This window comes from Myotis lucifugus, unplaced genomic scaffold (assembly GCF_000147115.1).
Source record: "Myotis lucifugus unplaced genomic scaffold, Myoluc2.0 scaffold_234, whole genome shotgun sequence".
In the NCBI taxonomy this organism is placed as follows: Eukaryota; Metazoa; Chordata; class Mammalia; order Chiroptera; family Vespertilionidae; genus Myotis; species Myotis lucifugus.
This window is the reverse complement of record NW_005871282.1, coordinates 1,593,177-1,614,756: the sequence shown is the minus strand read 5'-3', so window position 1 is coordinate 1,614,756 and position 21,580 is coordinate 1,593,177. Positions and strand designations below refer to the sequence as shown.

General features: G+C 47.5%; 1 protein-coding gene across 1 annotated transcript in view; it reads right to left on the bottom strand.

Annotated features, from left to right (window-relative positions):
• CALCRL (calcitonin receptor like receptor) overlaps positions 1-20,736 on the bottom strand; it is a 67,465-nt gene extending 46,729 nt beyond the window's left edge. Inside the window, exon 1 of the mRNA XM_006098397.3 lies at positions 20,564-20,736. The gene's annotated coding sequence lies outside the window, so the exon portion shown is untranslated. The remainder of the gene's footprint in view (positions 1-20,563) is intronic.
• Between the last annotated feature and the right edge of the window lie 844 nt (positions 20,737-21,580).

Sequence of the window (21,580 nt, the reverse complement as noted above, 5' to 3'; positions counted from 1 at the left end):
GACCTACTTCATGAAAAGTGTCCATCAGTTCTGGGGGAAAAACTTATATCTGAGCTTCAATATTAGTTGGATTAAGATTTAAATGCGAAAATGGACCTATTAAATTATTAGAGAGTTACAAGTTAATATTTTTACTATCTTGGAGCCAGAACGACTTTCCAGTGAGGTTGTTAAAAACTTCAGTGATACCTGGAAATCCTTCTATTGTCAGAATTCAATTTAGCCAGAAAGATTGTCCTTATTTATTTTCCCCACCTCTTACCCACTTGCCAAGCCCCAGAGCCCACGGGATAATTGTATAAATAAAGCCGTGGGGAAACATGCCAAGTCGGAGGAACTGAGGCATTGCAAACCTCACTAGCCGCTACGAGGAGCTTTGGGTGAGGTGAATTTCTGGCTCCCATCTTCACGGAGAGCCGTGGCCTTGAGAGGTGCGGAGCCCGAGAGCTTGACGGGGCCTGGGGCGTCTCACAGGCTCAGCGGCTCACCTCGCAGACCTACAGGCAGAGTCAGGAGCGGGCGGTGGCTGCCCCACGTCCCACACAGGCTGAGAGGGGAGAGGAGCTGAGACGGAAGTCCCCTTCCCTAGGCCTCAGATCTGTGCCCCTTCCATTAAGTTAAAATTAAACCACACGCGAGTCAAACTACTGTGATGGCGAACGCAGCCCCAGCCCAGCCGTGGGACTGTCTCCCCCAGATAACTTCTCAGCCTCTTTCTTGCTGGGGCTGGTCGCGCACATGTCCGCCTTACAGCTGGCTTCTTAGAAATACAGTTTTTAAATCACAAAATGGGCAATTGACATCTCACCAAAAATAGAGATGTTATTGATTTTACATATTTTAAGAACTATATATTAATTTCTCATATTTTAAGCAGTACGTCTTACCAATACCCTGACAGCCAGAGGTCAATCTAAGACAAAGAAGCAGGTTAAAGTTGGATCTTTTCTTTTTAAGCCACTTCCCATGTATCTCCTTCACACCAGTCACTACATGTCAGCATTTGTGAGTCGGAAAGACCCTTTACAAGTACCCTGTGGTCCTCGGAGTGTCCCCACGTGATGATGGCGGGGCAGGCAGGGAGGCCGGGGCAGGGAGTGAGGCCGGGGCAGGGAGTGAGGCCGGGGCAGGGAGTGGGGCCGGGTCCTGGCTCTGCCCTCTTTAGGGAGAGGGAGCCTGACATGGGGCTGGGCTGGTGGGGCGCACAGGAGAGCTGGCTGTCAGAGGGGAGTGCCCGGAGGGTCCCCCTCGCTCCCGAGCCGGGGCCACAGGGCTGCGCTGGGCAGAGGAAGCTGCCACAGGAGAGGACAGGACAAGGATGCCGACCCCAGGACTCGAGGGCAGAAAGTCAGGACCGAGGCTCTGTGTTCGGTCCGACGAATGACTGGGGGGATTTAAGAATCAGAAATGACGTCACTCGGCTTCGCATGTAGGATGAACTAGTTTAGCGTCTCTGATTCTCATTAATGCTGATACAGCATGTGCGGGGGCTGCATGATGGAATTGCTAATACTCAGGCGTCTGAAAATAACAGGACAGGAAGCCGCTTCACTTCTGTAGGAAAGGGAGCCATGAGGCACCATAATTATGGAAGAGATAATGTCCTAGCTGGCGTGGAGCTGCAGCACAAGTGAGACATAAATAAGAGTCGCCTCCCCTGCCCCGGGCATCTCTTTGGAGACACCACTGTCCCTGACGCTGGAGGTGAAGGCCCGGGATGAAATGCAGGCTGCTGCGCCGGGACCTCTAACATAGTCCCTAGAGCAGCGGTTCTCAACCTTCCTAATGCCGCGACCCTCTAACACAGTTCCTCATGTTGTGGTGACCCCCAATTTTATTTTCACAAATTGAACATAATGAAAGCATAGTGATTAATCGCAAACACAATATGTAATTATATATGTGTTTCCCGATGGTCTTAGGCGACCCCTGTGAAAGGGTCGTTCGACCCCCAAAGGGGTCACGACCCACAGGTTGAGAACCGCTGCCCTAGAGCGACTTATGTCTTCAAAGGCGCTCACCTCCTTCCTGCTCCCTTATTGTGTCGCCCGCTGATATTCGATTATGGGAAAGTTCGCAGCCAGTTATGAAAATATAACAGTGACTGTCAGGGTCAGAAAACCAAGAACTCTTCAGAAGCAAGGAATTTAGCCTTATTAGTTTATAAATTAAACATAATCCGGTTTCTACAGATGTATAGAAGCATACACATATGGTTATAGTTATAAAATTAGCCACAGGCATTATATATGTGTGTATATACATATCTCTGCGTGTGATATTTATGGCTAATATTGCCAAATTACTAATATTAGTAAATCTGATAGGACCTATTAAAGTTAATGTAACCCTCCTAGTCCTCTGGCCAGCGGAGCCAGCACAGGAGGTTTAACCCAGCCCCAAGGTTCCAGGGAAGTGACTGGGAGTTTGAGAGAGGTCCGTACGGCCTTCTTTATGAGTATTTGTTCGACTGACTTTCAAAGTTTTCCTTTAGTCAGAAATTATTTGAAGCTGTTATATGGAATTCTGTGAACTCGTTCTCACTGAGGTTAACCTGTTCGTATTGTCCTCGACTCCACCGGGAATCCAACATGTCACTCTCATCAGATCATGGATATTTTCTGTACCATATGCGCTACCTGAGAGCAGGGCCAGCCAAGGATTTGACAGGTGGCAGCACGCGTGGTGGGTGTGTCACCGTAGGGCCCGGAGTGACAAGGGAACATGCCTGTGAACCTGGTTAGAACGGGGTCAGTGAGGAGCAGGACGTTACAGGACTTACTGTGATATATTCGTGTGGCTTTTCTGTTAAAATCATAGGCATGTGTGTCTTCACTGAAGCATTTTGATGGGGCGTTGGGAGGAGATGGGGAGGCACGTTTAGGCTGCCACCATGCTAACCTGCGGGCAAACAAGACTTTGTTCTTGGAATCTTATTCCCTAAGAATGAGGACAGTGAGGGGCTCGGCCATGGGAGATGATCCCTGTTGCTCAGGTCTCAGCACTGGGAGGGGCGGGTGCCATGAAGTGTTCAGGAGAAAGGCTGTCCTGGGAGGGAGGGTGAGGTGGTCCAGTGACCCGAAGGAGGAAACGGCGTGATGGGGGGGGGGGGATTAGTGAGGGTGAAGGGTAAAACCTGGTTAAAGAGGCCACACCGTATCAGTGATGAGACTACGCTTTCCTTAAACACAGAGTCATTAACACGCGAGATCCGTCCACGGCTCACAAAGACTTCAAGATTATAAACGTGTTTCCTATGCATCTTTTCAGGTGCAAATGGATGGTGAAAATGTGCTGCAGGTTTAATCTAGTTCACCTCGCTTTGCATTTGCACAGTGTTGGGGCCTGTAGAGCTTCAAACATGACAAATCAGCATCTGCAAATCATGTGTCTCCGCTAGCTTATGTTGGGATTTGAGATGCTTTCATTGAACTTGCCCTCTTGACTTATCACTTGCTGCTCTTCTAACAATCTCTGGGCTATTGCCAAGCATTTCTGTGAGGTCAGTAGCGATCTTGAAGTGAAAACCCATCGCATTAAGAAAGCTGACATGAAAAGCAATCTCCGCAATCAAATATTTTAGAGATAATTAAAGTATTTTAATGACTGTAAATTTTTACAACTTCTCCCATTTTAATCATTTATTATATATGATTACAAACGGTCTAGTATATGTTACAATTGGGATCAGAATCTGGTCATATTAAAGAGATGTGCATTTTTACATCAACAAACACTCTGCACTATATTTAGGATCTGGATTGTCTGCAAGCTAAATAAACTCTCTTGTCAGTCTCAGGCTTTAGGTTCAAAGCTGGAATTCACTTTGCGTGTTTTCCCAACTTGCTGGGAAATGCCACTAGGAATAGAAATAACATGACGTGTCACTGGTTTATTTTTCTGCATAGCTCTAGAGATTTCATTTGCCATCGCGGCTGAAAATACTACGAAATGATCTTTCTCCCTTCTCGGTGATTCAGAGTAACGAGGAAAACGAATGCCAGCGGTTCCCTCTGGCTGCCAGGAGGTGTGTTGGTGAGTTCATTGTGGTCCCTGAAACGTGTTGCCCATATTAATGAAAGACTGGATGTGTCATCATGGTCTTGCTTCCACTTTCCTCAGAAAAAGGTCAGTCTCCATGGCACCAGGACACAGGCCAGCCCCCAGGAAGAGAGGGGATGAAGCGAACACTGTGAAGTCTTAGTGAGAATGACAGAGAGACCGAGGACAAGCTGCAGCACAGACGGACTTTGTGTCAGTAGCACCATTGGCGGAAGTGATTCCACAATGAAATCAGAATCAACCCAAATGGAAAAACGCAGAGAAGAAAGACAGCCAATGGGGATACAGCGAAGCCTTCTTGCTGCTGCCATGGTGAAGCACAACAATGAGCGAAACTAAAAAGTGCAAACTCAGGCGATGCAGGAAGAGGAAACCAGAGCCGTGAAGAACCGTGTTGCTCAAACTCAGCTAATGCGGGTGAGGACAGCCCGGGGAGCGTCTGTGCAAGACAAAGCCCGATGCCTTCCATGATGTTCCATGTGTAAGGAACCCTTCTTAACGTGGTAGGAAGGCAACAGCTCTTTCCAGAGATTTTTAAGCCGAATAAATGGTTTTAAATGTTCAAAAGATTATAAAAACACGCACAACACATGCCATTGTCCAAACTCATGTGTGCAAACTCACAGGACATATAACACCAAGAGAGAACCCTCAGGTAAACTACAGGTTAGGCGGTCATGCTGTGTCAGTGTAGGTTCATGTACCACCCTGAGGGGGATGCGGATACGGAGGGAGGCGGTGCAGGCGGGGCGGGAACATGGGAAATCTCTGTTCCTTGTCTTCAATTTTGCTGTGAAACTAACTGTTCTATTATTTTTATTTATTTATTTATCCTCACCCAAGGTTATTTTTTCCATTGATTTTCAGGGAGAGTGGAAGAGAGAGGGAAAAACAGAGAGAAACATCCATGTGAGAGAAACACATCGATTGGTTGCCTCCTGCCCAGGCTGGAGAGGAGCCTGCAACTGAGGTACGTGCCCTTGACTGGAATCGAACCCGGGACCTGTTGGTCTGCAGACCGAGGCTCTATCCACTGAGCCAAACCTGCTAGGGCAGTACTTAATTGTTCTAAAAAGTAGTCTATAAAAAAAAAAGAAAGGAATTATTCATTTTCTTCCTCTGAGTTTCTGAAGGGGATTTTGATGTGTAGTTGGTGGGGTTTTTGAATAAGAGGAAATGGAAAGTTAGGGATATGATTCCAGGCATGATTACTCTGTGTCCTTGTTCATGATGAGAAATGCTATTCAGACCATCCCTGTTCTAAAAGCAATAAAACCCATTCTCCCCACTCCCGGGATTACCTCACCAACAGGACATACTTAGTTCTTCTCTTAAATAGTTACAAGCAAAAATGTGGCTTAACCATAGTTACACAAACTCACTGCTACCCAATTGGAAACAAATGCCTCAGAGAAAGGTTTTAATTCATTTTACATATAAATTTGCTGTGATTCACAATCAGGGCGATGCAAATTCAAACCACAGTGAGATACAACATGCACCCACCGGACTGGAAAACATTTTAAAAGTTTAACAATAATTCAAAATATCGGAAAGGATGTTGTGCAATGGGAACCTCATACCCTGTGGCTGGGAGTACAGACTGGTCTGCGCACTTGGAATGTCTTGGACCCCGAAATCCCTCTGGCAAGTATGTTCCTCAAAGACACCCCGACACTGGAGATTCTGTTTACTTAGTTCCGCTGTGTCATAGCAACATGGTGGGAGCAATCCCAGTGCTGTCTCAGCATCTCTCAGCAGGAGACAGGATACACGCCCTGGGCTACATCCCACCATGGGACTCTGTGATTCCACATCTAGGAATAGATCCAAGAATCCAGAGACCCCATCAGAAAGGACATATGCACCCCTATGTTCATAGCAGCGCAATGTACAAGAGCTAAGACCTGGAAACAGCCCAAGTGCCATCATCAGATGAATGGATTAAAAATGGTGGTACATCTACACCATGGAAGGAACTCTTACCATTTGCAACAGCATGGATGGACCTGGAGAGCATTATGCTAAGCGAAATAAGCCAGTCGGAGGAAGATAAATATCACATGATCTCACTCATTTGTGGGATATAATGGACAACATAAACTGATGAACAAAATAGAGCCAGAGACATGGAGACATCGATCAGGCCGTCAAACCTCAGAGGGAAGGCAGGGGAGGGTGGAGGCGGGGGAGAGATCAACCAAAGAACTCATGTGCGTATGTGCATGGCCCATGGACACAGATGGAGGGTGGCGAGGGCTTGGGGGGAGTGGGGTTGGAGAGGGCTTGGGGAGAAAGGGAACTTAAGTAATACTTTCAACAATAAAGATTTATTAAAAAACAACAACAGTGCAAACAAAGAGCCACAGCCCCACACGTTAACAGGGGCCCTCCTAGCAGAGGGCTGAATGAGAGAGGCAAGTCTCTGAAGAGCGTTCAGAATGATCCTACTTCCTCAGCCCTAAATGTAAAAACAGCAAAACCGAATTGCTTGGAGCTCATCCATGTGCGGTGAAGCCTTAAAGGAAAGCAGGGCTGTAGCACAAGTTTAGGATGAGAGTTTATCTCCGGGACGCCCCCATGGCAACCAGGGAGGGGCCTGGTGGACCCGCTGGCCCTGGGACAAGGCACTCATGGACGGAAGTTGTACATTCATACGCAACCTCTCTGTACGAGATTTAAAACCTCCTACAGTTCTTGTAGAGCAGTATGAAGAGCATGATTCCTTCCTCTGGGATGATCTATTTGTGTAATGTATGTAATGCTTATCCACTATGATTTATGGATCAAAATATCACAGTGCAGTGTCCTTGGGGCAGGTCAGCGTGGTTGGGTGGGGGAGGCGCTGCCTGACTCAGCACCAATCCAGTTGGAAAGTTTCCTTCCTCTTGTCAGAAATGTTGCCACCATCAGACCTCTCTCAGGGTCTCACAGCGAGGCCGGCAGGTGTGGCTCAGTGGTTGAGCATCGACCCTACCTATAGACCATGTTATAGGTAAAATACTAGAAACACATGGAATGCAGACAAGTTCTTAAAGCAAAATACAGTGTTTGTTAAGGCATTATTATCATTGGTGTTTTGTCGTAGTAACTTTAAGTATGCGATTCAATAGTGACCACATCACACAAAGCCAGAAAGTGCAAGAAGTTATTTTACAGTTTACTTCATGTTTTGAGCGACGCTGCATTTAGGACAGAATTGTTTAATCCGAACTAGTTTGTTAGTTATGGTTTTAAATCCAGTCACTGCCTTATTATATAATACGTTGAAGGACAGTAAAATTATAACCTCAGCACATTTCATTTACATATTTTCTTGAATGCTATGGACATATTTTGAGAATCAGTCTTTTTCTCAAAGGAAAATTATCGTTTCCCTGAATGACATACCTATCTAGGACCAGAAGGAAAAAAACTCAACTGTGACATTTCTAGGGCAATGAACAGTTTTAGAAGAAAACGGAGTTAGCTCTATAAGCCTCAAACATGGAGAATCTAAACTCGGGAAGGAAAATATTGTTATACCTTGTGGATTGCGTCAATTCAGAAGAAATATTTTGTGATAACCCATCATGAATAAAACACATCATGATTTTATTTAATGACAAATATATATTTCAATTTATAAAATAGTCCTTTGGTTTTACGTATGGAAAACTTCCCACACTGTACAATAATGAAAGGCTATTCACAGTTGGCATTATTTTTACAATTATCTTTAAATATTTATAAATCAACACTTTTAAAAAAGCGTGATAAGCCAGGCTGGTGTGGCTCAGTGGTTGAGCATCGACCCATGAACCAAGAGGTCACCAGTGTGATTCCCGGGCAGGGCACCTACCCAGGTTGCAGGCTGGATCCCCAGTGGGGTCGGGCAGGAGGCAGCCGATCCATGATCCTCTCTCATCATTGATGTTTCTATCTCTCTCTCCCTCTCCCTTCCGCTCTGAAATCAATAAAAATATATTTAGAAAATATATCAGACAGATGTATAATTTTTTTGGCGACTAAACAGGATTTGTATTCTGCCATACTGCTTTCTTATAAGGTTTATTTTCTCCCTCTCAATGTCACTGCTAAGTTCCTTCCCCTCTTCCTCTAGACGCATTAGTGCCATTGTCCGGAAGGCCGTGAGTGATGGAGTGGCGTTAGCTGGGAGGCGGCAGCTGGCAGGCCTGCCAGTCTCAACACAGCACCCGCCAGCTGCAGCCCCTGGGCGGCCCTTTGGGGAAATGCCTCAGGATTCCGTGTGCGCACAAGGCTCGGCCTCCGCATGCACCCTCGTTGGGAAGGTCGCCTTTGGAATGTGCTGAAACCTGAACACGGACACATTACCCAGGCCTCTTTGCTCATCCGTTTTCCTTTACAAAAAACAGGGGAGGGATACCTATTCGGTTGGCCTAAGAATAATGACAAGGTCACTGGTTTCTGAATATTTTCTCTTTGGGAAGTTAGTGATTCTAGTAGCCCCAGTGTCTGCTGGGCACTGCCTAGAAAATCCCAATGTAACAAGATACATTTGTTCACTGAATCATTTTTGAAATTTGCATTGACTATATTGGGGTGACATTGGTTAATTAAATTATGTAGGTTTCAGGGGTAAAGTTCTATGATACATCATCTGTATATTGCACTGTGTGTTCACTGCCCAAGTCAAGTCTCCTTCCGTCACAATTATCCCCCCTTTACCCTCAACTGTCTCCCCCTCCCCCTTCCCCACTGGTCAGCACCACACTGCTGTCTGTGCCTATGAGTTTTTGTGTGTGTTTTGCTTAAGCCCCTCACCTAGACCCCCAAATCCCCTCTCCTCTCATAGCTGTCAGTCTGCTCTCTGTATCTAGGAGTCTGTTTGTTTTGTTCATTGGATTCCACATATAAGTGGAAGCATATGCTATTGGTCTTTCTCTAACTGGCTTAGCACAGTACCCTCTGGGGCCGCCCATGCTGTCCGAAAGGGTGAGATTTCCTTCTTTTCGCAGCTAAGTAGTATTCCACGTGGGTCTGTACCTCGGCCTTCCCACCCACTCCTCTACGGACAGGCACTTGGCGATTGTAAATAACGCGGCAGTGAACACAGGGCTGCATACATTCTTGGGAATCAGTGTGTGCGTTTCTGCGGACCAATCCCAGACGTGGAGTCACTGAATGCCAAGCACCTCCCACGTGCAGACATTTACCTAGGTGCTTCGACTTGCACTTGAGAGCTCACATGTTAGTAGCATGACCAGAAAGGGAACAATCACACAGAAAACATGTCAGTTACAGTAGGTGGTTGGTTGCAAGGCGGATGGGTCATAAAGAGAAGCTGGGACAGAATAAAAGAGCTGAGCATGAGCAAGCCGGCTGTGAAGGCCGGGGCAGGGCTCTAACAGTGATTGGGACGAGCCCACGGGAAGTTTATATCTTTTATGCGCAGGGGCCCCGGGGGGAGGGGCAGGCAGTGAGGGACCAGCACAAGGACACCCGGAGCAGAGCCCCATGCTCATGGGAAGGAACCCACGGCTAATTCTAATCCTGCTCTGGAGGCTGGGCCGGCCTCCTTCAGACGCGGGCCGGTTGGCACCAGAAGTCCTAGCGACAAAGAAACGTCTGGAGGGGAAGGCTCCGCGAAAGCAGAGACACTGACATCTGGGGTTCAGGAACTCTGGGCCCCAAGTCAAAGGGGAGCCGGTTTTCTCCTTCAGAGGCTATGAGGCTGGCTGTGTAATGAATAGTGAAGACAAGAAGGCACGATAAACTTAGAAAGCCCCGCAGTTAATTTAACCAAATAAACATCCCCGCATCTTACATCAATAACGTAATACGATGCTCGATGATCGTTGCTGTTTATTACAGTTTAATTCCAAAGAATCGTTCCCATTGGAGTGGATGCGCTGCGATCGCTCTCCAGACAGAGAAGCGTAGAACTTGCATTGACGGAGTGTTCCCCCCCCCCGCCCCCGGCCTGTAACGTGCTGCACTCAGGTCTGGGAGAAAAACACGCGCGAGGAGGTAGGACAATCCCTGAAGTCTAAACAACCTTGAGTAATTAGGGGCCCAGTATTGTCCGAGTGTAACAATCTGACTCACTTTAAGCACCTGCTCCTTCCAGACCTCCCTCTCGGCGAGCCTTAACGAACCCTCTGAGCGCCCGTTGGCCTGGGGCCCATGTCTGAGTGAAGAGACACTAGACACAGCCCATGGGGTCGTTCGCTTCAGGGACTGCGATGTGACACGTGGTGAACACGCCCGTTCGTGGTGCGTGTGGTACAGAACAGAGACCTCCGAGTGCTTAGGCCTTGGCGCGCAGACTCTGCGTACATTGCAGCGGTGACAGGCGAGGGCTCCTGAACAAACTTGGCCTCAGAGTCAATCTGAAAGGCTTCACGATTAATGGATTTTTGAGGGATGTTTGAATGATACAAAAGCTCAGATATGAACTCTGCTAAGTTTGATATGTTTATTTTCAAGAAAGTAGACTGGAATCTGGTTCATGAAATAGGCACATATATTAGTTTTACGATCAAAAGACTGGGTAAGTCTTGTTAAATGATTTTTGAGCTGATAGCATGGAACACAGAACAGAAAATCCTTTCAGAAAACGTACAATTAAGGAAGTTAACTATTGTGAAGAATTCGGTTGAAAATGTGAATGATGCGTGGGAACATCACTTTCTGGCTCTCAGGCATGTCGGCTTGTTCTAGAATCTAGATGGCCTTCATGCTTGCTCACACCTCATTTGAGACCTTTCTGTTCTAATTAATGAAACCAAACCTCCTTCAAAGCTTTATTCGTAAGGATATCACTTTACCAACCACATATTTTGTCCTAAAATTGAGCAATTTCTAATACACAGCACGGCATGAGCTTCTGATTTAGGTACAAGGAAATCTTTCTGTTAAATTATGAAAGGCCAAAGTTATATTAGAAACAATTCAAAGAAGGCATTTCAGAGTATTTTAACCAAAGCAAATACAATTTGCTCAGTGAATCTATTAGATTGTTCTTTGTTTTTTAAAATGTTTTATCTGTAATTCAAGATTTCCAAATATAATGAAGATTTAGAAGCAATAGCCAACTTATCAGGCGTTATCATTTTAGAAAACACAGGAGCGAAGGCGTTCATTCAGTCCTGATCTGTGATAAGAGGCAGAGGAGTGGCAGCCAGCAGCGCGCAGTAGGAGTTTATGCTGGAAGGGGCGTTGTCTTGATGGAGGTGGAGCTGATGTTGCCCAGAGCAGGGGCCCTGTCCTGCTCACCCCCCGTGCCCAGCCGGGCCTGGGGCTCCATGGGTGCTCGCTAAGCTGAGGGTCATGCTGTTCAACCCGGTAGCCCCCCCCCCCCAAGATCATGGTGTAGTCATGTGAGCGAAAACACAACTGCTCTCTCACAGGATTAAATCCTGGTGTGACCAGAACAGTCCCCACATGCTGCAGCGAGAGCAGGTTTTGATGTGGTGAGAGGAAGAGCCATTCTGGAAGGCCTCACGTTTGTCACAGTGAAGAGGATGTGCCACTCGGGACCACCTGAGACCAGGAGCAGCTCCTGCGCTGTGGCGGGGGGTGGGGGGGTGGAGGGAGGGCTGACAGGTGTGGGGAGGGGATTTAGTAGGAGAGGGTGCAAAAGGGAGACAAAAAATGACCCCCTGCAGAGCCCACCCATGGGCAGTGATGCCTGGAGCTCTGTGGGTTGCCCGTGGGTGATGACAGTAATGCTACAGGCGCTTGTTTCTGATGGCCACGTATCTGAGTCTACAGTTTACCTCGTCCTAAAAGAATAACAGTCATGAGAACTAATGAGCACAGTTTATACCTGTGAGTCTAAGAACTCTTCATGGATCCATCAAAAGGGAAGAGCCCATGAAAGTCATGCAAATATATGCAAAAGGCGAGTCCTTCTGAATGCAAAATAGTTTTCATTTTTCTGGAGAAAGAGTTTATAGTTTCCTTTTAAAAGTTTTTTTAATTGATTTCAGAGAGGAAGGGAGAGGGAGAGAGAGGTAGGAACATCAATGATGAGAGAGAATCACTGAGAGAGAGAATCGGCTGCCTCCTGCACACCCCACACTGGAGATCAAGCCTGCAACCCGGGCATGTGCCCTGAAGGGGATCTGAACGGGGACCTCCTGGTTCATAGGTTGATGCTTAACCACTGAGCCACACCAACCGGGCAAGAGTTTATAGTTTGCATTATATTCATAGTGTGGATCATAATTCATAAGAAGTCAAAACAAAATTTTAGAATCCTATATAATAAAAGGGTAATATGCAAATTGACCAGACGGGGGGAATGACCGGTCGCTATGATGCGCACTGACCACCAGAGGGCAGATGCTCAATGCAGGAACTGTTCCCTGGTGGTCAGTGCGCTCCCACAGGGGGAGTGCCGCTCAGCCACAAGCCGGGCTGACAGCTGGTGAGCGTAGCGGCGGTGGCGGGAGCCTCTCCTGCCTCCGCAGCAGCGCTAAGGATGTCCAACTACCGACTTAAGCCAGCAGTTGGACATCCCCCGAGGGCTCCTGGACTGCTAAAGGGCACAGGCCAGGCTGAGGGGACCCTGGGGGCACCCCTCCCCCCGAGTGCATGAATGTCGTGCACCGGGCCTCTAGTCAATTATATTAAACCAAAACCTAAATGGGTGTTGACAATCCTGTTGCACATATTTTTGAAATATACTTAAGAAAATGTATGTGTCTACCATTTGGCAGTAGTGAGAAGTCCTTGTGAAAAAGACATTTTTGTAAAAATAAAATAGGCATCAAATTTTTGGAACCCTGCAAGTAGAGTTTAATTTGATCATTCTTAATGTTCTTTTAATTTTGAGCTTCTACATTTGTTACGGTAGTTACAACTGAAAAATTATGGAGAGATATCTTAATGTATCTGAAATGTATGCTAGTCCACAAAATCCATATAAATAACATATATACACTTACTTTTATTGTCTTACGTTACAAAAAATTTACCACATTTGGTGGATCATTATCCTCACTCGAGTTTGTGTAGCATGAGTAATAAGAGGTCTGAGATAGACACCATATGCAGTAGCATAACAAAATAGTTAGGGTCTAGTCACAGTAGACACAGCCAACATCAGTCTTTGTCAAGGATAACTGTTTGACGCTGGGCACACCGTGCGTGTCTCTGAGCTTCATGTGTAAAAGAATGAAGAATAAAGAATTTCTGTTTGATGCGCCTTTCGCAATTGTTAGGATGAAGAGACTTTTAAGTCAAGTTTTAAAGAAATCGTGATTGACGACCTCATTCTTATTAGGTTCTAGAATATATGACATGATCGCAAAAGCGTGATCAATCAAAACGCTCGTTACAAACACACTGTTCCGTCCCCGGCCTTCGGAAGAGCTTGTATCTGGCTGCTGATTGTGCATAGAAACAAGTTACAGCTTCAGTTCTGTCCACAAGAGATGGATGAGGGGCACTAAAATGTGCTGAGCACCTACTATGCGCCAAGTGCTAAGCATTTCCCATGTATTGTTGCGTGTGTTCCTTATAAAGATTCGGGTTTTCAATGCCGTGTTATGGATGGGAAAGGGGAACGCGTAAGGGGTGCATGTGGTCCTGTAGATGACCTGAATCCAACGCCCATTACATCATACTTCTGCAATAGAGCTTACATTTCTACTGTGGGTTTTTCTTTCTTTCTTTTTTTTTTTTGCCATTGATAAGAAAGAGGTGGGAAACAAAAACATAATAATAATTTCCTGCAGAGTGATGGCGGACGAGCCAGGAAACCCGGCATGATTTACTTGGCCATTGTTTCGGACAATGGGGCGTTCTACACTTTAACCGAAGGCTCTGGGAGCAGCACATTCCCACTGGGGGTGGTAGCCGCCCGATGGGAAGAGGAAGCCAGCGTGGCCAGGAGTGAGCTCTGGAGCCCAGGCCGGGAGGCAGGTCCTGGCTCGGCCACCAGGGCTGTGTGACCTGGGGCCGTCACCCAGGGTCCCTGCGCCTCAGTGCTGGGGGCTGGGGCTTCGTATCTGCAAACAGAGCTAAGGAGAGCTCTGGGCTTTGGGGGGGATTAAGTGAGATGAGAGCTGAGGAGTTAATAATGCACACGGCACATGGCAGCCCCTCAAAACGAAGTCATGTCACCATCGCAAGCCACCTTGAGGAAAGGTGCTCTTGTCCTGGCCGGCTGTTCAGTGGTTAGAGCTTCAGCCTGCAGACCAAAGGGTTGAGGGTTTGATTCCTGATCAAGGTCACGCACTTGGTACCTGGGTTGCAGGTTCCCCAGCTCAGGTCAAGGTGCGTGTGGGAGGCAACCAGTCGATGTGTCTCTCTCACATCAATGTATCTCTCCCCCCCCAACTCCTTCCCTCCCACTCTCTCTAGAAACCAATGGGAAAACGATCCTCAGTGAGGATTAAAAAGAAAGAGGAAAAAAGAAGAGCAAGGGGCCCTCTTTGTGAGCACAGCATGGAAAGCCCCCCCCCCGACCCCCACACCAGCTGGCGAAGGGGGAGATGGCTGCCCAAGGAACGTGTCCTTCATCTGATAATGCCCAGGCCCGGGGGAGCAGAGATGAATACAGATGCAGGATGCCCCCCAAAATGTGTAGGACAGTTTTCTGATGGCACAATCCATGCTGCTTTCTTTTCAGATTTAACCCATTGGAATTAATAAGTATTCGGAGTGTGTCTACATTATCGTGGGACACCCGATATTTACCCAAATCCACCTGACAAGGCCCAAGCCATCACAGCTAGTTAACGGGGAGTTTAAAGGAATTGTGTTTCACACGTTTAAAAGGCAGCAGCGTCCAGACGACATACACTGTGAGCGCGAAGGTGTGCTCCGTTCCAGGCATCACTTCAAACAGCTCTGCCTGTTTCCATAGCCCGGATGCCTAGGTTTTCCTTTTCGCCTTCGAACCAAGTATATTGGCTTCTTCTTAAAGAAGATTTACACCCAAAACTTCTCATTGAAAGTACATTTTCAAAGGAGACAGATGCAGATTGACTCATAAAACATTTACAAGTGTGTCTCCGATATGAGGTTTCCATGATCTGAGTCAAAACTAATCTCTTCATTTGCCTCCCATGTGAAAGTAACTACAGAATTACCCACCCCACCCCCCACACACACATCACAGTTTTGTGTCGGCAACATTCTTTCCCCAGTTTGAATCCTCCTCGCTTTCTGTCCTGATGTCCCGTCTTTTTCTCCAGCGCTTAACCAAGGCCCAGTTTTCCCTGCACGTGGTCGGGGAAGGGCGGCCCGGGGATGCTTGTGTGCAAATAGCCGCATACGATTGATCGCAGGTGAATGAAGGGACGTTCTGTTTGTAAAATGTATGAACTCAGGACATGGCCGGGAGACACAAGCCTCTGGGTGTGGATCGATAGGCTAAGCCGTGTGCCCGGGAGTGCGCTCACCGTCCCCCGTGTGCCCGACCCGGGGGCAGGGCTGCTCTATCAGCCACGGGGCTGCCACCTACCGGAGTTGCTGCTGCTTCACGCACCACGGACGTGCTCAGAGCTTTGGCTTCACGAGAAACACAGTGGAGCTCAGAGCAACTTACACCTAGTAGAGAAGCAACTACAGATTTATATAAAAGTCTATGCTATGTTAACATTTTTAAATTAAGAAATGTGTTCCAGCCCTAGCCGGTTTGGCTCAGTAGATAGAGCATCAGCCTGAGGACTCAGGGTACTGGGTTCAAATCTGGTCAAGGGCATGTACCTGGGTTGCAGGCTCAATCCCTGGCCCTGGTCCCGGTGCGAGCAGGAGGCAACCAACTGATGTGTGTCTCTCACATCGATGTTTCTCTCTCTCTGTCTCTTCTTCTCCCTTCCACTCTCTAAAAATCAATGGAAAAATATCCTCAGGTGAGGATTAGCAAAAACAAAACAAAGAAATATGTCCCATCCACCAACTTCCATGAAGTACGGAGCTGTGGACTCAATGCCATGGGGTGACTTATTAAGATCTGTGTTGGGTCGAGTTGAGTTGAGATGTTTGTTCTTTGGATGGTAGCCAGGGAAAAGAAAATCACGCATCTACTTTAAGCCACGAAGGAATAAGCAGATGCACCTTACTTTACCTTTAAAAATAAACACATTGTGCCCACGTTTGAAAATGGCCATGATGGGTGAGCTCATTCTGCATGACACCGTCTCTTTCAAATAGGCAGAATAATTAGGGGGAAAGGGAGAAATACGCTCTACAAAAACATTTGCAACTTATCGTCTGATCATAACAGTAGGATCTTAATACACGTAGACCTTAACTCCGTTCACAGCAAGTGACTCTATTTTACTTTTTAATAATAAAAAGTAAGACTTTTATTGTGATTTTATAAACATTTTTAAAATATGGTATGTTTTATTGATTTTAGAGAGAGAGGAAGGGAGAGGGAGAGAGAGATAGAAACATTGATGAGAGAGAAACATCATTGATCGGTTGCCTCCTGCTCGCCCCCTACTGGAGATTGAGCCTGCAACCCGGGCACGTGCCCTGACCTGGAATCCAACCAGTGACCTCCTGGTTCCTGGAGTGATGCTCAACCACTGAGCGACGCTGGCTGGGTTATTGTGTTTTTAAAAATTAAAATAATTTATTTTCTTATAAAATAACATTAACTTAAAAAATTAATCTGGTGTTAAGATTTCTCAAATATGGGAAAGGCAGGGATTATTTGAGCTAATCTGATTTAATGAACAGTATTGTCATCCTAATTAGACATAAAAAATAACCTAGATTATTGAGGAGTTTCTGTTTAAATTGGAATGGCAATCGGATGTATAAGAATGTTTTCTATTATTTAAATGGATTTTGTTGACTTAATTGTCACATGTCTAATTCATAGGTTCTTTTTACTACATCACGCTCACTAAATATTTATGTTTCACATTTTACAATGAAATGTATTATATTTAGTATTTCTTCAGTTGATAAACTAAAATTAAGGTGTGATGGTGACCCGGGTACCTGCAGTTGCATAGCTGCTATTGATGAAGGAGTTTGGACGGGAATGGTTGTCTATGTGAGTACACAGAAAAATGATGAGATGGCTGTTTCGTGTGCAGACCGGATCTTGCATTTCTGGCAAATATTTATTTCCCACCTAATTGATCAGGACATTTTCTGACCTGACATGCGAGGATTTCTTGATTCATGTAAGGTGCAGCTTGGTGGATGTCTTGGTAGAGGAGCGAGCTTCCCTGAGAGTCTGAACACTTGTTGTTCAGACGGGGACTTCAGACCAGTCCTAGCTCGTGTTTGAAGTAGCCGGGCACTGGTTTTCTTTCTTTCTTTTTTTAAAAATTATATTTTTATTGATTTCAGAGAGGAAGGAAGAGGGAGAGAGAGAGAGAAACATCAGTGATGAGAGAGAATCATGGATCAGCTGCTTCCTAAACACCCCGGACTGGGGATCCAGCCTGCAGCCTGGGCGTGTGCCCTTGACCGGAATAGAACCTGGGACCTTTCAGTCCGCAGTCCGACACTCAACCACTGAGCCACATGGGCCAGGGCTGATTTTTCATTTTAAGTGCCTTCTCTGACCTTCTGAGTGAGTCCAGAAAAGAGAGATGCTACAAATGGGACACTGTCCTTTAACACCATCGCAACAGCGTAGCTCACGCTTATGGGTTAAAAGCTTCTCTGGATCCTGAACAAAGATGAGCAATGAAGCCAAAGACCTCGAACACCATTCTCTGAAGATATTTGCTTTCTGAAATGTTGGCACCACAATCATTCCATTTCCAAAGCCAATTAGCTTTTCAAGCTGCCTTCGAAGGCACACAGAGTATGAAATAAGGTTTGTTTAGTGAATCCACATCTTGGTCATTTAAGAATCATTTTGCTAATTTTTCTAAGAAGTTCTAAAACAATCCTTCAAAATGACGCTGTGTCGAATGTTAACCGTGTAGATGAAGACGGAAGGGGGTTACTGTTGTAATGGCTCCAACTGATCTGTTAGAAATGCAGGACCCTGGGGCGACCTGAGGTCTCACGAGTTTTTACGTGTTTATCAAAGGGTTTTCCACATTAACGTGAAGCATATAAGGCCATCTTTCTTGTCTTAATATTATTTTGAATTTTTTACTGAAATTCAAATTTCTGTTATGCATGAAAAAATAGTGATGAAAACACTTAAAGGGGGATGTAAAGGCTCTCACATACCTGCTAGGGTGCTGACTCCCCTTAAACCTCACTGTATTCTGGGCATCACCCGTGAGAAAAATACAGGTACCTCCGTCGTTCTTTAGCATGAATTTAAAATGACAGACCCACTTTGAATTTCTTTTATTTTACTGTTCTGTTTTTTCAAAGTGAGTGGCTTTGCATATTGTAAACATTTACGTATTTTAACTAATAAAAATGACATTTTCACATGTGTTAGATGTACTTTTTAAAAGTATATCTTTGCAACAACCAAAGCATATTTCTTGAATATAACTGGATGTTGCAGGTTAAAACATCATTTAGCTCATGTTTTCATGCAAAGTCTCAATTCTATCTTTACTTTACGGCTAGGACTTGCTGTAGACGCCTTGCACTGATTTTCTGATGTTACAGGCTAGAAAAATACCTAGTTTGTTATCTAGAAAAATAAGTTAATTCTTTTTGGTTAAAGCATACACTGATGCTCTGATATTCTCTTATCATTAAAAAAGGCAAACAACAGAATAGAATAACATGAATTTTTATTGCAAACTTTCAAACATTTGAAATGTCTATTTCTAACATTATTTTCTCAAAATAGTTAGTTTTTGCCTTATGACTCTCAATATTCATTGGCTAGTGTTTTACAACAGTATTTTTTAAGAATAAAGATGATAATATCCATACTGTTAACACAGTTACAAAAATTTAATTAAATTATGCAGGGAAATTATGGGGTTTGGGTTAGCAATTTAAAAAAATTAGAGAAGTTTGGGGAGTTTCAAACTTGATATTAATACAGTAACCTCCTTCTAAGGTGATAATCTAAATAAAAATAATGCTATTTTAACTTTTGTTGCTAAGCCATGGCATTGGGCTAGGCATTTAATGTGTTTTTCCATTTCCTCTTCTAATTATCGAATGGCTATTTACAAGGTCACAGTCCGAAAACACGTTTTTCCATTCTGCCCCGGTGTCAGGGAACTCGGCGCAATCAACAATAGACAGCAGGCAGGCAGGAAGCCAGCCACGGGTTTTAAAGAGTCACCACCACACGGCTCACTTGAAGGCGATATGAGGTGGGGAAATTTGGGGGGAAAGTCAGTGCAGAACGACCAGGGGGATTGGTACTCATTCTGAGACACGGGCCCCCTGGCTTGTAGGCCGTCCTGTGCGGGTTCCGCGCGGCGGGGGCAGGACGGCCCCACCGCAGGGCTTTGGCAGAGCCATTCATTAGGCAGGAAAACGCACGTGAATGTGGTCAGCCAATCTGTGATCGAACCCAGATCCGACGGCCATTCTTTTCTTGGCCACGAGTGGAGTGGGGGACCCCTGTCCCACCAGCTGGGGGGGGGGGGGCACTGGGTCCCAGTGTCAGTGCAGCCTGTGCGCCCAGAGGCACCAGCGGATGGTCCCTCTCCTCTCCCGCGCCCTGTCCCTCCTGTCCCCGGAGCCGTTCCTTTAGGGCACGGACTCTACTTTATATATTTTTATTGATTTCAGAGAGGAAGGGAGAAGGAGAGAGAGATGGAAACATCCACGATGAGAGAGAACCAGGGATCCGGTGCCTCCTGCGCGCCCCCCGCTGGGGATGGAGCCTGCGACCCGGGCCTGTGCCCTTGACCCCAGTCGAACCCGGGACCCTTCAGTCCGCAGGCAGAGGCTCTACCCAGTGAGCACACCGGCCAGGGCCCCAGCCCCTACTTTCCCTGCTTAACAATCAGACGCATTCGCTCTCTGCTCTCAGCCTCTCGCCGCCCCCGTCCCCTCCGAGGCGCGGAGGAAGCGGGGAAGCGCCTCCGGCTCCGGGAGCAGCGTCCACAGGGAGCCCCTGTCCCCGCGCGGCGGTGCTTCCCGCGCGGCCGCCCACCCGGGACCCCGCCCGGGCGCAGGTCCGACCGCAGCGGGAGGTGGGCGCGCGGGCAGCAGGGACAGTGCGCGCCGCAGCCGGAGACTCGGACTGAGAGGCGCCGAGCGGCAGAGGCGCCAGCGCCCGGGGCTGTGCCCCCCTCACCCCTCCGCGCCAGCCCCGAGGGGACCCGAGGCCCGGGGGACTCCTGCGCCCCCTTCTCAGCCCGCGGCGCCGGGAGTTTGGAGGCGCGTCCGGGTGGGGGGCCCCGCTGTCGCCCCGCGCGCAGGACAGCCGCTCTCGACCGGCCGAGATCTGAGCGATCGCTGGTGTCAGACGCTCCGAGTTTCTTCTCGGACGGTCCCGCTCGCTCTGCACAGCCTCGCCTCGCGGTTCGGGACTGTGCGCTCTGCGGGTCGCGCGCGGGCCTCCTCCACTCTGGAGGTGCAGGGCGATGCGGGGCGCCAGCCCCGTCCCACCGGGAGGACCCCCTGAGCCGAGGACCGAGCAGCACACGGGCTCCAGGAGGCGCTGACTTACCAGCCGCCGCGGGCAGGTCCTGGAGACGCGCGGGGTCTGGTTCTCGGGGCTCCTCCCGCCGGGACGGGGACGGGGACGAGGACGGGGACTGGTGAGCCTGCGCCCAGGTAGAGGCGGAGCCGCGGGCCCTGCAGGGGAGCTGGCTGCGCTGCGGACCGGCTCTGAGCAGCGGGGCTCCGGTCACCCCGTCCAGCCCAGAGGGGAGGCGGGGCTTCCTGTGACATCAGCGCCCCGCCCGCTCGGGTCAGCGACTCTTCCTCCAGGGGCGCCCCGGGCAGCGCCGCTCCCCTCACCCCCAGGCCAGGCGAGAAGCAGCCTGACCGAGGGGGGCCCAGCCGCAGCCGCCAGGGGCAGCGCCCAGGCTTGGGCTTCCCGCTCTGAGCTCTGCTCCAACTCGCCCAGCAGCTGCGTGAGGTTGGAAGGGAGTCGAATGTAACCTTCTGTTCAAAGGATGACAGGAGCCGGGGCGCTCCTGTGTATGTGCGTGTGTGTGTGTGTGTGTGTGTGTGTGTATGCGCGCGCGTGTGCGTGTGAATTATACTTCCCAATGTTCCCGGAAATTCTTCATTTTCTCCATAAATGAACACAGGGGAATAGTAACTGCACCCATCTTCACTAACTCTGTCTTCACTAACTCTGTCTTCATTAACTCTGTCTTCACTAACTCTGTGTCTTCACTAACTCTGTCTTCACTAACTCTATGTCTTCACTAACTCTGTCTTCACTAACTCTCTGTCTTCACTAACTCTGTCTTCACTAACTCTGTCTTCACTAACTCTGTCTTCATTAACTCTGTCTTCACTAACTCTGTGTCTTCACTAACTCTGTCTTCACTAACTCTATGTCTTCACTAACTCTGTCTTCACTAACTCTGTCTTCATTAACTCTCTGTCTTCACTAACTCTGTCTTCACTAACTCTGTCTTCACTAACTCTGTCTTCATTAACTCTGTCTTCACTAACTCTGTGTCTTCACTAACTCTGTCTTCACTAACTCTATGTCTTCACTAACTCTGTC